Source organism: Panicum virgatum, chromosome 5N, assembly GCF_016808335.1.
Source record: "Panicum virgatum strain AP13 chromosome 5N, P.virgatum_v5, whole genome shotgun sequence".
Lineage (NCBI taxonomy): Eukaryota > Viridiplantae > Streptophyta > Magnoliopsida > Poales > Poaceae > Panicum > Panicum virgatum.
The window spans coordinates 42,439,587-42,453,423 of NC_053149.1; the positions used below are offsets into that span (position 1 = coordinate 42,439,587).

The 13,837-nt window shown below is 47.8% G+C and overlaps 1 long non-coding RNA gene across 2 annotated transcripts; it reads left to right on the forward strand.

The window, feature by feature from the left end:
- Positions 1–3,283: 3,283 nt before the first annotated feature.
- LOC120676033 lies at positions 3,284–5,810 on the forward strand. Of its 2 annotated transcripts, none has more exons than XR_005675602.1 (6): positions 3,284–3,632; positions 4,053–4,187; positions 4,299–4,376; positions 4,670–4,721; positions 4,805–4,924; positions 5,348–5,810. It is a non-coding gene; the product is annotated as an uncharacterized LOC120676033 (long non-coding RNA). The 2 variants fall into 2 exon arrangements; XR_005675601.1 differs by having other exon boundaries at positions 4,646–4,721; positions 5,348–5,622.
- Positions 5,811–13,837: the final 8,027 nt, after the last annotated feature.

Below are 13,837 nucleotides of genomic sequence, written 5' to 3' on the forward strand. Positions count from 1 at the left end.
TTCGATATTTAACTAATTAATTGTATTTCAAGCAATTTTTTGAATTAAATCAAATTTGAACTGCAACTGATTCAAATAATGAAATAAAATAAGTGGAAAAATGATATTCATGTTATTTAACCTAGTTTGAGGCCTTAGCCATCAAATGAAAAGAATTTTCGAACATCTTGTCCAGGAAGCACGACCATGAACGCTTGTTCGAATGGTTTTAAAATTCTAAAAATACAAATGAAGTCTGAAAATTATGAGATTTGTCAATATCTCATTATATCATAAGAGAAGGCTGAGGTAAAAATTTAAGTGAATTTCACAATTTTGTCATGTACGATGCTTACAAATGAAAACATCTATGAAGAAGAATCATAGAGTTGAGAAGAATGCGGTTAGGTTTGGAGTTAAAGTGATGATCGAATTTGGATTTGCCTTCAAAAATTTTTCTATAGCCAATAGACAATACAAATTATTTCATGTAAAATTTTGGTAATTATTTGAAAGTGATTGATAATTTTAATGTATCAAGTGTAATTATAGAATTTTTATTGACATAAAAATTTTGCCATGTGTTTTTTGTGGCACATGGCAAATAAGTCCTCCGCTATGCGCCGTCGATCTCGTGATCGACGGTCGAGATTCGATGACAATTTCTTATAAAATCGCGCCCCTCCCCCACCCAAACCCTAATCCCCTCTCGCCCCATCCCTCCTCCCCGCTGCCCCGTCACCTCTCTCCCTCAGATCTGCTGCCGCACCCTCTTCTCCTCCCTCCTTGCTGCCTCCCTCCCTTCCCCTCTCCCTGCCGGCACCCTCCTCCTTCGCGCCAGGCCGGCCGACCCCTCCTGTACCTCCCCTCCCCTCCCCTCCCCCCTCCACTCGACCCTCACCGATAGTGAGGAGCAGCGGCGGGGTGAGGTCTGACGGCAGCGCAGCGCTGGGACTATCCCTCCACCGGCGACACGAGGGAGCGGCCCTCCAGATCTGTGAGGCGGTCGGCGGATCCCATCTCTAGGTGATGGTGCAGGTACAGGGGTGGCACAGCGGCGGATCCAGGGCAGCTGCGGCGGCCGGCGTGGGGCGATGCTGGAGGTGGCTGCGGGGCTGCGGTGGCGGCGGGGGTGCTACCGGGACTGCCGTGGGGCAAAACGGTGTGGTGGACATGGCGCAGCGGACGTGGCGGCGGCGGCAAACATTTTTTTATGTTTTTCAAAAATGTTTGCCGAGTGTCGGTTTAGCACACGGCAAAAGCTTTGTCGTGTGCCCGAAAAATGCACACAACAAATTTCTCTTTGCCAGCTTCTGGTTGCCGTGAGGACTTTGCCATGTGCAACACACAGCAAAGCCCGGCTTTGCCATGTGCTGGAGGCACACAACAAATATGACGATTCCTGTAATGAGGGGCTATATGATTCCGACGACTTTAGCAAACTCTTGTACGTTTTCCTCTAAATAGGTAGTAGCATTATGTACAAACTACAGAGGAGAGGACTGACTCTGATGAAGTAATATTCTGGCTTCACTTCTGCTTGGGAGCCAGCCCTGCTGGCCATTCTTTACTTTATGAGCAATACATATGAGGCAAATTCTTGCAGCACTAACAATGATGTACCTGAGTGCCTATCCCCATTTCACAAGTATCCACACTTGTGGGTGTAGATAACTAGAGGGGTATTAGCTACGTCCAATATTCGATTCTCAAATTTCATGTAAGACTTAACTGACAAAAGTGTGAAATTATATATATAATGGAACATCCCTGAAACAATGTTACAACTATATGCACACTCTCTATGGTGGGTATGTCAAGGTTTGCAACTCTAGAGTCGCATGTGAGAAATTATAATTATGAGAAATTACATTGCTGGAATATAATTAAATTACATAAAGTAAATAAGTTCAATTAAACAAACAACAATGGAGATGCCGAATCTTTAGTCTCGGCGACTTGCCGGTCACCCCTTGTCTACATTAAGGTGCGGGCTAGTTTTTCAACCACTCAACGCTTGATCTTGTGTTGGCTTGGATAAAAAAAGCACTTCACATCTTAATTCCACTAGAATTGCTCACTTGTGATTCACCCCTCTGGTAAGACGAGCACAATGCCTCTCTTTTTCGAAATTACACAGTCTAACTCAGACACTAACAATACACACACTCACCCCCTATGAACGCACGTATGCAACCCAACTCATATAAGCATAGTTGAAAACTGAGCCGGCAAATTCTTGAGATTGACGAAGTCATCACAGGCACCTCGCTGTCAGCATGACCATCACCTGCCGGTGCCATGACTTGAGGTGTGACTGAGGCTCTTGTAACCACTAGACTACAGGCCCTTTCGTGAGCATAATGCCACTCACAAGCACATCATCCAGATCTTCTCACAGACCCCTCTGGAAAGAAGATCACCGGATCATAGAACCACCACGATTTCTCATCAGCATGAGCATCGCTTCTTTGATCCACATCACACCTCCATGATCTAAAGAGGAGCTCACACTCCATCAGCATTGATCATTTGACATCCTCCACAAACAAACACAGCTCTACGACGTGCCACCGCCTAGAACTTCTATACACACCGATATGGGTTGATCCATGCTGAAAATCTATTGGCATCCCTATATAACACAATCAATCACCTCCTATATATATGACATGTAGTTCGTAATAGAGGTGACATATCATTGTTGCAATATAATGGCATGGCATGTGGCTAGCTCCACTCTACTCTCGACACGGTGCCAAAGGATGACCTCCTACAACACGCACAGTCGCCACCCTATCCCACACCACAAATGGTAATCTTGTAGATCTGGGCATCTCCTTCACATATGACAACACCGCATGGGTCCATGAGCCAACCTCCTTGAAGAATAAAGATCCTCGCTTATGCGGGGAGGGAGGTTCATGGAGGATGTCGTTGTTGCGTCAATGGATTTAGGGAGCAAGGTTGGGGTCAGTGGAGAGAGAGAGGGACATGTCACATCAGCTTGATTAAAAGCCACGACCCTTTGCCCTCCTCCCCGCATCCCACGCGTGTCGCGCAGCGCGCGCCCAAAGGCACCAGTAGGAAGGAGTGTGCGCCAGGGGGGAGGGGAGGGGGGGGGGGGGAGAGGAGGTCACACGAGGTGGGAGTACCCAAGCCGTGTGCTGTCCAGTTCTGCTAAGCGGTGCCCCACCCCCACCGAAATAGTCCACCAATCGGTGCGCGGCGTTCGTACGCGCGTGCACAGCCCTTCCTCTCTCTGTCGGTGCGACTGGCAAGGACAACGAGTTCTATCGTTGCGTGCTCCTGGGATTCGATGCGCTCACTGGCTAGAGTCGGATAAGTCCCCCCTCCTCATCTACATATCCTTCCCCACTTCCTCTTCCTCTCACTCCGGTTCCGAACCCTTACCTTTTGATTCCCTATCTCCCTTCCTCCTATTTCCCCTCGCAAACCCCTGTGTGCAGATCTGGGAGCTCTAGCTCTTTGCGCACTCCTCTTTGTTCTGCTTTGAGTCTGCCATGCCTTGACCTGATCCACCAGTTCTTGCTCTTCTAGTGCAGGTGCAGATGCGGCCATGGATTCTTTGACCCATGCCAAGGAACGCCCATTGCAGCAGGCTTCTTGGGTTTGAGCAGCACCATCTCTGGGTGAGTTTGTCCCTCCTCTGTTCCTTTCCATGTATCTGCAGTTTCCCTAGATTAGTCTGGAGGCTATGTCTTTTTTTTTGTCCCATGAATAACATAAGTAGAAGTTCCATCTCAGGTTCCATCTTCCATAGTACTTACAAAAGGAACAAGAAAATATTGCTAGGAGTAAGACTAATATTCTCATCTAACTCATGAATACACCGAATTAGGGGAATGTTAGATCATGACCAACCATTTTACTGATTCTTAACTAAAGCAGTAGTTGCCAGACATAAACTAACCACCTATTCTGAGTTCTGAGGCATCCAAGCATAACTGGACAAATTGGACTCTTCTACAATTATTACTCCCTCTTAAGAACACTGGTCAGCCATACAATTATTAGCTAAAGCATGAACTGAAAATGGTATGGACCTGCAGAAAGGGGAGTTGGAGACTCACTGTACCCACTGCACACTTACCAAATAGAAGGGGAGAGGCCCCCAGTGCAAGTGGGTACAAAGGGGACTGCCTTCATTCCAGCCATTATGAAGATTCCATTAGCAAGTTCTTAGGGTAAGCTTGTCCCTTGTCTGGTGTTTTTTTTGTATGTTTGCATGAGTTCTTTTAGTTTGATGAATGCATTTGCTTTCCAACATGCTAATCCAATTTTTTGTTGGTTGCTAGATCATCTCCTGCTGAAGGAACGAGGGTTTCTATCCGGTTGCTGCTGCTTTCAGTTGTGTGCTCCAAGGACTTGCAGAGGTCAGGTTGCTCTTGCTGCTTGTTTCCTTGCCATGCATTGTGTTTCCTTTGATTTGGCATCCAGTGTCTGCTCTGCATAGAAAGGGCCTTACATAGTCTCTTCTAGCTACTAATTCATCTCCTAGCAAGTAATTTAGATACCTTTTAGTGGTAATAACCTTTCAGAAAAAAATGAAATTACAGCCGCACACTTATATAGACTAAAATATAGCTTGTTGATGATTTTGTTCCTAACCTTGCTTCCCAATTTTTGTATACCGTAACACAAGACAAGACCTTGGTTGCTGCTGCAGATGCACCTGGTAATTCCTCTACAAAGACACAGAAAAGCGATATAAATAAAGGGTTATCCCCACCAGCAACCCCTATTTTTTTACTTCTTCCAGTTGGTTATTGAACATAATTAAAACTCATATCAGTACTTCTAGGTCCCCTCCATCAACAAACAAGAAAGTTGCAAAGAAGCCATTACTTGTGACAGTGGTGCAGCCAATAGACAAACAAGAAAGTTGCAGTGACAGTGGTGCAGCCACCTCTGATCAGAACAGGTACTTAGCTACTTTCATCAAGCTCCTGCATGTGATATTTTATGAGAAGTAAATTTAAAACAAGCACATGACTCCAATCCTACTTTGAGAGTAAATAGTAATGTGATTATTTTTCTGCAAAGAAAAGAAAGAACTAAGTAGCATATGAAATGTAGAGGCCAAAGATGAGAGAAAATACTAGCATTGGCAACTCAAGTTCAGATCTTAACCTACCATCAACTCCACCTCGCTAGGTCCACTCCTCAATATTCTTGTCATAAGTACCAGAATCATTTGGATGGAGGAGCTCAGTGTCTCTTGCAGGAAAAAGCTTATGTTTGTTCCTCCTTCCTTCCAAACACTCCTTCAAGTAACAAATCATTTGGAAGTTGCTGTTACATCTCCATGACACATGCTAGACATTAAATTATTATCCTTTTGCAGGCCAAGTAAGGATGCATGAGGAGTGAAGCTCATGTTGATTTTTCTCTCTACCAATTGTGGCCAGCTTTTGTGCAGCCTTCGTCTCCGGCAACAAATGTCCGATCCATGGTGATTAGCTTTTGGTTTCAATTAGTATTCAAAGCTACCAGCAGCTAGGTTATTTGGTAGCTATGCATACTTTTTGTTGCATGTTGATTTATGGTGGTCAGATGTGTTGTAATCTTAATGCTCCAAATGCCGGACAAACACCTGGTGATAGGATAAATTGGTGCTCGGATGTATTGTGATGTTGATGATTGAGATGCCGGACAGACACATGACGGATAGGATAAACTAATACTTTGATGTGTTGTAGTATTCATTATTCAGATGCCTGATGGCTAGGATAGCTTGGTGCTCGGATGTGTTGTAATATTTATGATTCAAATGTTGGATAGACACCTATCTTAACATGATAAGTGCATGCTACTAGATGTGGTGGTTTCGTATTGAATTCATCTTATACCATGCATATAGTTTAATTCTCAGTTTTAATTGTCTTATGGTTACTTACATTTGATTGTTCAAACGAAAGGGCGCGCATGGCACGCCAAATGTTCTAGTGAGGAGAAATGAAGAGAGAGGTTTGGGAATCAGAGAAAGACGAGGATGCAAAGACATGTGCGATACCTAGTGCCCACTTACTAATCAATTACTCATCTACTCACTCAAATCATCTTCAGTGAGGCCTCCAATTTTTCTATGACACAGTAGTCTCGGGTTAAGTTGGGGAGCAACTGAAGCATCCCCTCATAAAAGGTGACTTAAATGTGATAAAAATATCAGTCCCGGGAGGCTGATAACACATTTATTACATCAGATGGTACATCACCGTACAACTCTACGCGGTAATGGGCAATGAAGCGCCACTATCGCGAGGATAACAACTAAAACCCAAACAAGGACGTTAACTACGAAGAGGTCATCGGAGTTTTGCGCCATACGAAGCTTCCTGCGGGTGACCCTATCCACAGGCAAGGTTGGGTGCAGAACGGAACCCCTACTCAATGTTCTCGGGGATAAAGTCTGGATCTTCCTCTGTAAAAATTAAGCAAGGGTGAGTACAAACGTACTCAGCAAGTCCAACCACAACCACAGATGGGGTATAAACAGAATACATGCACAGGATAAATCAAGGATAAGGCTAGGGTTTAATTTTGCGAAAAGCTAATTTTTTTATGCATGAGTTGTGTTTTTTAAAACAATTCTTTTATAGCCGGTGGGGTTGATCCACATAGGATCCAAGATTTTAAAAGTTGCTACCGGACTCCTCATCCGCCGTAACACACGGCACAGCTGCCGGTCACTTTTCCAAAACAATTCACACCAACCCAACAATCCCCAGAAGAAATACTAGTTGTGTGACCAAATCGTAACTCGCCCAATACCGTGGGCACGGCTATTTGAATAGATTTTATACTCTGCAAAGGTGTGCAACTTTACCCACAAGCGGGGTACCACAGCACGTCACCTTAGTGTCGGTGCAGATCCCTACAAAGCCATTACCCACCTTAGTTAGATCTGACTGGCCAACACGGGATCCACCAAGGGGTCATTGACTTATCACCGAGGTTTAATCGGGGCATAAGTCACACAGAGCTTAACCCTTCTCCTTGATCACCCGTTGGTCTCAGCTCTCCTGATGGCTATCAGACTAACTAGTGGGGTTTATGCTAAGCCGTTGCCACATACAACGGTCGAGTGGTTTGCACGATGGTTGAGTTAGGCAAGATGACACATCAACTTGGTCCTTAATTGTGACCAGATGAATATCTCCCAACCTTGCTGAACCACACAGGTATGAGCACACCATTTGGCGTCCCACACAGGAATCACCGTCCATCTCATCTAAGCATGTCTTTCATTTATTTTCCAAAAATCCCATTTTTCCCATTTTGATACTCACGCTTTTCTTTGTTTTGAAAATATTTTATAATAATATTTGAAGTGCAATGAGTAACCGTGTCCTAAGCATTCTAGTAAGGTTTATCATCCAAACAGAGTAACTCATATTCAGAGACAAACCTAGGTTATCAAGGAATGGTCAAAGGAATCAAGGAGTGGCTATCCAACTGGGTTTTAGTAGCAAAGTAGTATGTAGTTTTGAAAATAGGCCAATAGGTTGTGTTTATAAAACTGGGACAAAATATGCATCAAAGGATGAGATTGAACTTGCCGTCTTCGAAACCTTCCGGGAGTTCCCGCTCGCGGTACTCGTTGTTGAGCTCCGGCTCGCGATACTGCTCGGCAAACTCCTCGACGGGTTCTCCCTCGTTCACACCGTGATCTACGACGCACACAAACAAGCACACAATAAAGAAAAAGTACATAAAGGTTTTACCGTTGAGCTCGAATCAGGAAAAATTAAGATATGGAGATAAGAGTAATATTTTTGGATGGTTTTCTAATGACACGGCCAAAATCATGTTAGAAATGGCGTGGTAAAGTTTCGGGGCAAACAGAGGATCTTTGGCGCATGAAATGATAGGTCAAAGAGGGGTATAGGGGCTAAATAAGGATCTGGGGGCCTATTTGTAATTATTTCTGTGAGTCAAAGGACTTGAATAGAATTTTGGAAAATGTTCGGGCTGCTCTGGAAATTAGGCAGGGACCTACTCATAAATATTTTATATAGTGGAGGGATCTTTTCTCAAATGGGGAAATAGGAAGGGCTTCTTTAGAAGAGAACTAGAGAGGGGGGTTCTTTAAAAAAAATAGGAAAGGGTAGGGGGTTTTGGGCAAAATTGCCCCTTCTCCTTCCTCTCGACAGGGAAAAACAGGGGAGGGACAGGGGGCGCCGGCGGTGCCGGATTCCGGCGGCCGGCGGCGCCCCTAGGCCACGGTGGCGGCCGGGAGTAGGGGCAAAAGCAAGACGGCGGTGAGAGGATCCTATTCCCCCCACTTACTTTGAGCGGAGGCGGTCTGTGGAGGGAGGCCCACGGTGCCGGCGGTGGCCAGCTCTGGCGGGCGTGGAGGCGGCGCTGTAGGGCTGGGGCGGTGCTACGGCAGCGGTGGTGGTGGTCGTGGGGGTGGAGGGCTCGGTGGGGGGCCTATTTATAGGCCGGCGAGGTGAGGGAGAGGGGCGCACGCGGTGGCCGGCCGGACAGCATGTTCGGCAGCCATTAATGGTGTGGGGCGGCTTTGGTGTCGTGGAGCGGCGTGGAGGCGATGGCGAGGTGACCGCGGCGCAGAGGAAGGACGTGCAAGTGGGGGGTGCAAGGGGGTACGACGGCGTTGGAGCTCGAGCTCGGCGTGCTCCGAGCTCGCGTGGCTGGTGGCGCTGTGCTGCGCAGGCGCCGAGGCAAGCGGGCGGGGTCGGTGGTGCGTAGCGGCGGTGGCCGGTGGGGGCGGGGCAGCGCTAGGGGGCACGGCGGCACCGAGCTCTGCTCGTGCTGCGCGTGGCAGAGCGTGGCAGTGAGGAGAGGAAGGAAGAAGGGAGAAGGAGGAGGGAGGAAAAAAGAAAAGGGGAAAAGAAAAAGGGATAAAGGAAAAGAAAAAGAGAAGAGAGAGAGGTGTCGGCACGATTCGCGGTGACGGTCGGCCACGCGCGTGCTGTGGCATCCGGCCGGTCATCGACGGTCGCGAGCGGCTTCGGCGGGAAGCGACGCGCACGCAGAACAAAAAAAGGTGAAACATGGAGGGGATGGCGATTGATTCCGGTTTCGGGACGGCGGATCGCCGGGAAAGATTTCGGAGAATCAGGATCTCGGACAAAAAAATTATTTGAGCTCAGCGTCAAAAAGATTTTGAAATAATTTTTAGCGAGTAGTTTATTTGGGTGAATTTTCGGGATGTTACAAACCTACCCCACTTAAAATAAATCTCGTCCTCGAGATTCGGCTGATTCCTAAAGAGATGGGGAAACTCCTTCTGCAGAGCATCTTTGCGTTTCCACGTAGCTTCTTCTACTCCGTGTCTGCTCCATTGCACTCTGCAAATTCGTACTTCTGAGTTCCTTGTTCTTTTTGTGACAGTGTCTAGAATTTTGACTGGTACTTCCTGGTATCGCAGGTCTGGCTGCAAATCTATTGCCTCCACTGGCATGTGTTCTGTCTCGGGTACCCTCAAACACCTTCTTAATTGTGAGACATGGAACACCGGGTGTATATCTAACATTCCTTCTGGTAGTTCGAGTTGGTAGGCTACTTTTCTAACTTTCTTTAGCACTTGGTACGGTCCAATGTACCAAGGGGCTAACTTTCCGTGTACTTGAAACCTCCGGGTCCCTCGAATAGGTGAAACCTTGAGATAGACGAAATCTCCTGGATTGAAACTTATTTCTCATTTTTTCTTGTCCGCGTAGCTCTTCTGTCTACTACTCTTTCTTCTGCTTCCTTTATGAGAGCTGGTCCAACTAATGAATGCTCTCCTACTTCTGACCACATCAGAGGGGTTCTGCACTTTCTCCCATAGAGAGCCTCAAATGGCGACATGCCTAAGCTTGCCTGATAACTGTTGTTGTTTGAGAATTCTACATAGGGCAAACTTTGTTCCCAATCTTTACTATAGGTAAGGACATATGCCCTTAATATATCCTCCATAATTTGGTTCACCCTCTCAGTCTGTCCATCAGTCTGCAGGTGATAGTCCGAACTAAAATCCAATTTGGTCCCCATAGCCTTATGCAGACTTTTCCAAAACTTGGAGGTGAATTGGGTCCCTCGATCTGAAACGATTCTAGTAGGTACACCATGCAGCTTTACTATATTATTCACATAGAGCTGGGCTAGCTTTTCACCTCCATGGTTGGTTCGTACGGGTAGGAAGTGAGCGACTTTGGTGAGCCGGTCCACTATTACCCAAATGGAATCATAACCTTTCTGGGTCCTGGGCAATCCTACCATAAAATCCATTTCTACCTCATCCCATTTCCAAACTGGGATAGGTCGGGGTTGTAGTAATCCTGCTGGCTTCTGATGCTCAGCCTTGGTCTTTTGATATGTGTCGCAATGAGCAACGAACTGGGTAATGTCTGACTTCATTCCATTCCACCAATACTTTTGTTTTAAATCCAGATACATTTTGGTGGACCCCGGGTGGATGGAATATGCCGAGTTATGAGCCTCGTCCATGATCACTTGCCGGAAGTCCCCTTCTTTGGGTACACAAATCCTATCTTTATACCATAAGGTTCCCTTATCGTCTACTCAAAAACCCGGTGCTTTGTTCTCTCCGGTATGTTTGTGGATTTTCATTAAATCCTTATCCGAACCTTGGGCCTTCCTGATTCTGTCCTCTAGTGTGGGTTGGATGTCCAGCGTGTGGCGGGAGCCTCGAGGGACAATGTGTACATTCAATCGTGCCATTTCCTCTCGCAGATGAGCATCCCTGGGTCCATAAGATTTCCGGCTTAAGGCATCGGCTACCACGTTAGCTTTGCAAGGGTGGTAGTGAATTTCCACATTAAATCCTTGACCAGCTCTAACTGTAACACCCGATTTATAAAAGGACATAAACCGAGCAATCATATACGTGCCAGGATCAAGTCACACGTATATACAACATAATGAACAGTATATCACAGCACATATCACGTAAAAGATATAATAAAGCGAGTACGAATGTTATTTATTATATTAATGACAAAATGTCTGATACAGAGTATGCGTAAGCGTAGAATACATTTACGAAGTCTCTCGGAAGCTGGGCGCCATAGGGACGTCGACTGGGAGACGAACACCTAGAAGTCCTTGTAGTCCTGGTAGCGCTGAGCGAACTCCCTCGCGTCGGCAGGAACTGAGCAGCAGTAGAGTATCCCCAAGAGGAAAAAGTGTAGAGTAGGCAAGAGTGAGTACACAACTTGTACTCAACTAGTATAACACAAACTATAAGGCTCTAAGGTTGGCTGACTCAACTGCATTAGCTTTTAAGTCTTGGCAAAATTTTATTAAAGCTATTTACTATAAGTTGATGAATTACCATAAACCCAGTTACATAGTAATTAATCAAAATTAATCATGATACTACTGAGAACCATACCAAACCAAGCCACACGGGGAAACCTGCCTCGTCAAAGGAAGATAACCCCACTAATCAAAAGGAGGATCCGGGCCGCTCATGACCGTGAGCACGGCTAGTATACCAGTTTTACACTCTGCAGAGGTTGCACATCTTTACCCACAAGTCGTGAGCTACGCTAGTTGTTCATCACACTTCCTTAGGTGAGATGACTAGCAAACTCACTACGAGGCCGTTACAAAGGACACGTTGGTAAGGTGTAACCGCTAAGGAATCAGGCTCGCAACGATGGTGACCACCTCGAGGGGTACGCAGACCAAGCCTCGTAGCGCAGGGACCATTGAAGCTCACCACCCCTCCTGCCCCGTCGGTAAGTAACTCCCGAACCAAAATGATCTAATTAGTAAGCCAAGACCGTCCCATCCCAGTCTTGTGGTAGCGCTGTTGTCCCAGATTGTCGCTCTATGAACCAGTCCTTATGGAGAGTGGCCAACCCAGCAGTAAGCACCGTGCTGGTGGCCCCTAAACCATGTTTCTAACAAAACCAATTTTAACGAGACGTGAGCCCCTCAAACGGACCACTCTCAGAATTAAGTTGCATAAACCATTAATCAAATTAATTAAAAAGGACCAAGTGTGTTATAGCGCGGCACCTAGCACAACTAAACAAAATGCAACCCAAGGGATATATAAAGGATATAAAGTGGCTAGGAAAGTCCTTATAGGCATACAGTATTAAAATGCAGTATGTAAAATGTATTTAAAGTGATAGGTGTTGTTCATGTTATACTTGCCTTCCTCAAAGTTCTCCTGCTGCTCAAACTGCTCTGAAGATGGATGCTGCTCTGGGTACTGGTACTGGGGTTCCTCAGATGGATCAACGTCTACTCACGAACACATGGCCAAAAGCAATACACAACATAAACATACAAGCAAATAAGTGCAAACTCTAAGAAACAGTACAACAATACATGCAATAGCAAACAAAACTAGGCTAGAACTAATCTACGCGTTACAACGATCGCGTGGACATAAAGAACGCCTAAAACGGAGCTAGAACGCGAAATCTAGGCCTAAAACAAGGTCCAGGGGCTTAACTGCAAGAAAAACAGAGTTCTAGGGGCTTCTGCGAAAAACCGAGGACCTAAACATAATTAAACACTAGATCTAAGGGCTAGTGCATAAAACTTCCAAGGGTGGATGGCGGGCACTAATTCTAAAAAGGTCAGGGGCTTAAACGATAAAAACAGGACCTAGATGCAAATACTTTTGAACACGCCTGGACTGCGGGTTATTTTTGGGACAACACAGGGGCTACTTTACAAGTTTGCCAACGCTGACCGTTTTCTTTCTAGGTTGACTCTGGGCTGGTTTGTTTTGGGCCGTCTGATCTTGATCTAACGGCCCAGAAGCAAAGGGCGCGCGGGGCGGCGGCGGAACACCGCCGGAGCAGAGCTCCGCGGCGGCGCACGGCCGGAGTAAAAGGTCTGGGGGCTACAGGAGTTCGTTTGGATCGCGGTTTCGTGCAAAAGAGCGAGCGCGGCATGCGTAACCCACTGCGGTCAAGATCGGGCACAGCGAGGCTCTACGTGTCGGGGGCAACGGCGGCGGCAGATCCGCGCCGTGGGGTTCGCCGGCGAGCCGTGTTCCAGCCTCGGGTTGGGTCTAGGTGCCTCCATAGCTAGCGCAAAAGAAAGGAGAGGCCGCGGAGATGCTCACCAGACCCTGGAAGCGGAAGGAGCGTCGATGCAGAGGGGTCGACGGCGAGGATCGGCGGTGAGTTGCGAGCGGCGCTCGCGGAGGAGTGTGCTGCAGTGGTTCTCCGGGCCTCTGGATCCGATGGTTCGACTCGTGAAGCTCCTGAGGGGATGATAGGCGGGTCAGGGGGGCTTCGGAGTCGCCGGCGGCAAGGAATCGCGGAGGCAGGTTGACTTACCTGCGGCGGCGTCCGGCACCAATACGGCCGCTGCAGGGTCCGATGTCGGGGATGGCGGCCTCGGGGAGGTTCCTGGTGCACAGGCGAAGCTTCCGCGGCGGCTCGGGCTGGCTGTGGGGCGGCGGTGCAGCGCTGGCACGGCGGCGCAGGGACTCTGCTCCGGGCGGAGCGGCGTGGAGGCGGCTGCTAGGGTTTGCGCGGCGGTTGTGGGGCGAGATAGGATGCAGGGGGGTCGCGGGGTGGTTTAAAGGGGCAGCGCCGGAGATCTCGGGATCCGAGCTCGGGAAGGAAGGCTGCGGGGATCACGGCGGACGTCGCGGCTTGGCCGTTCCGCAGGCGCGTCGCGAAGGGGGAAGAAGCTGACCGGTGGGGCCGTCGGGTCAGACTCAGGGAAGGAAGGGCGTGGGCTGTCTGGAGTTTCGCTGACAGGTGGGCCGCTCGGGCGCTGACGTGCTCGCTGAGCGGCTGGCAAGCGGGGCTCGGTGTCAGCGGGAGGGAAAGCGCTCGCGGGCGTGCGCTGGCTGAGCAGGCGAGCTGGGCCGGGGAACGGCGAAGCA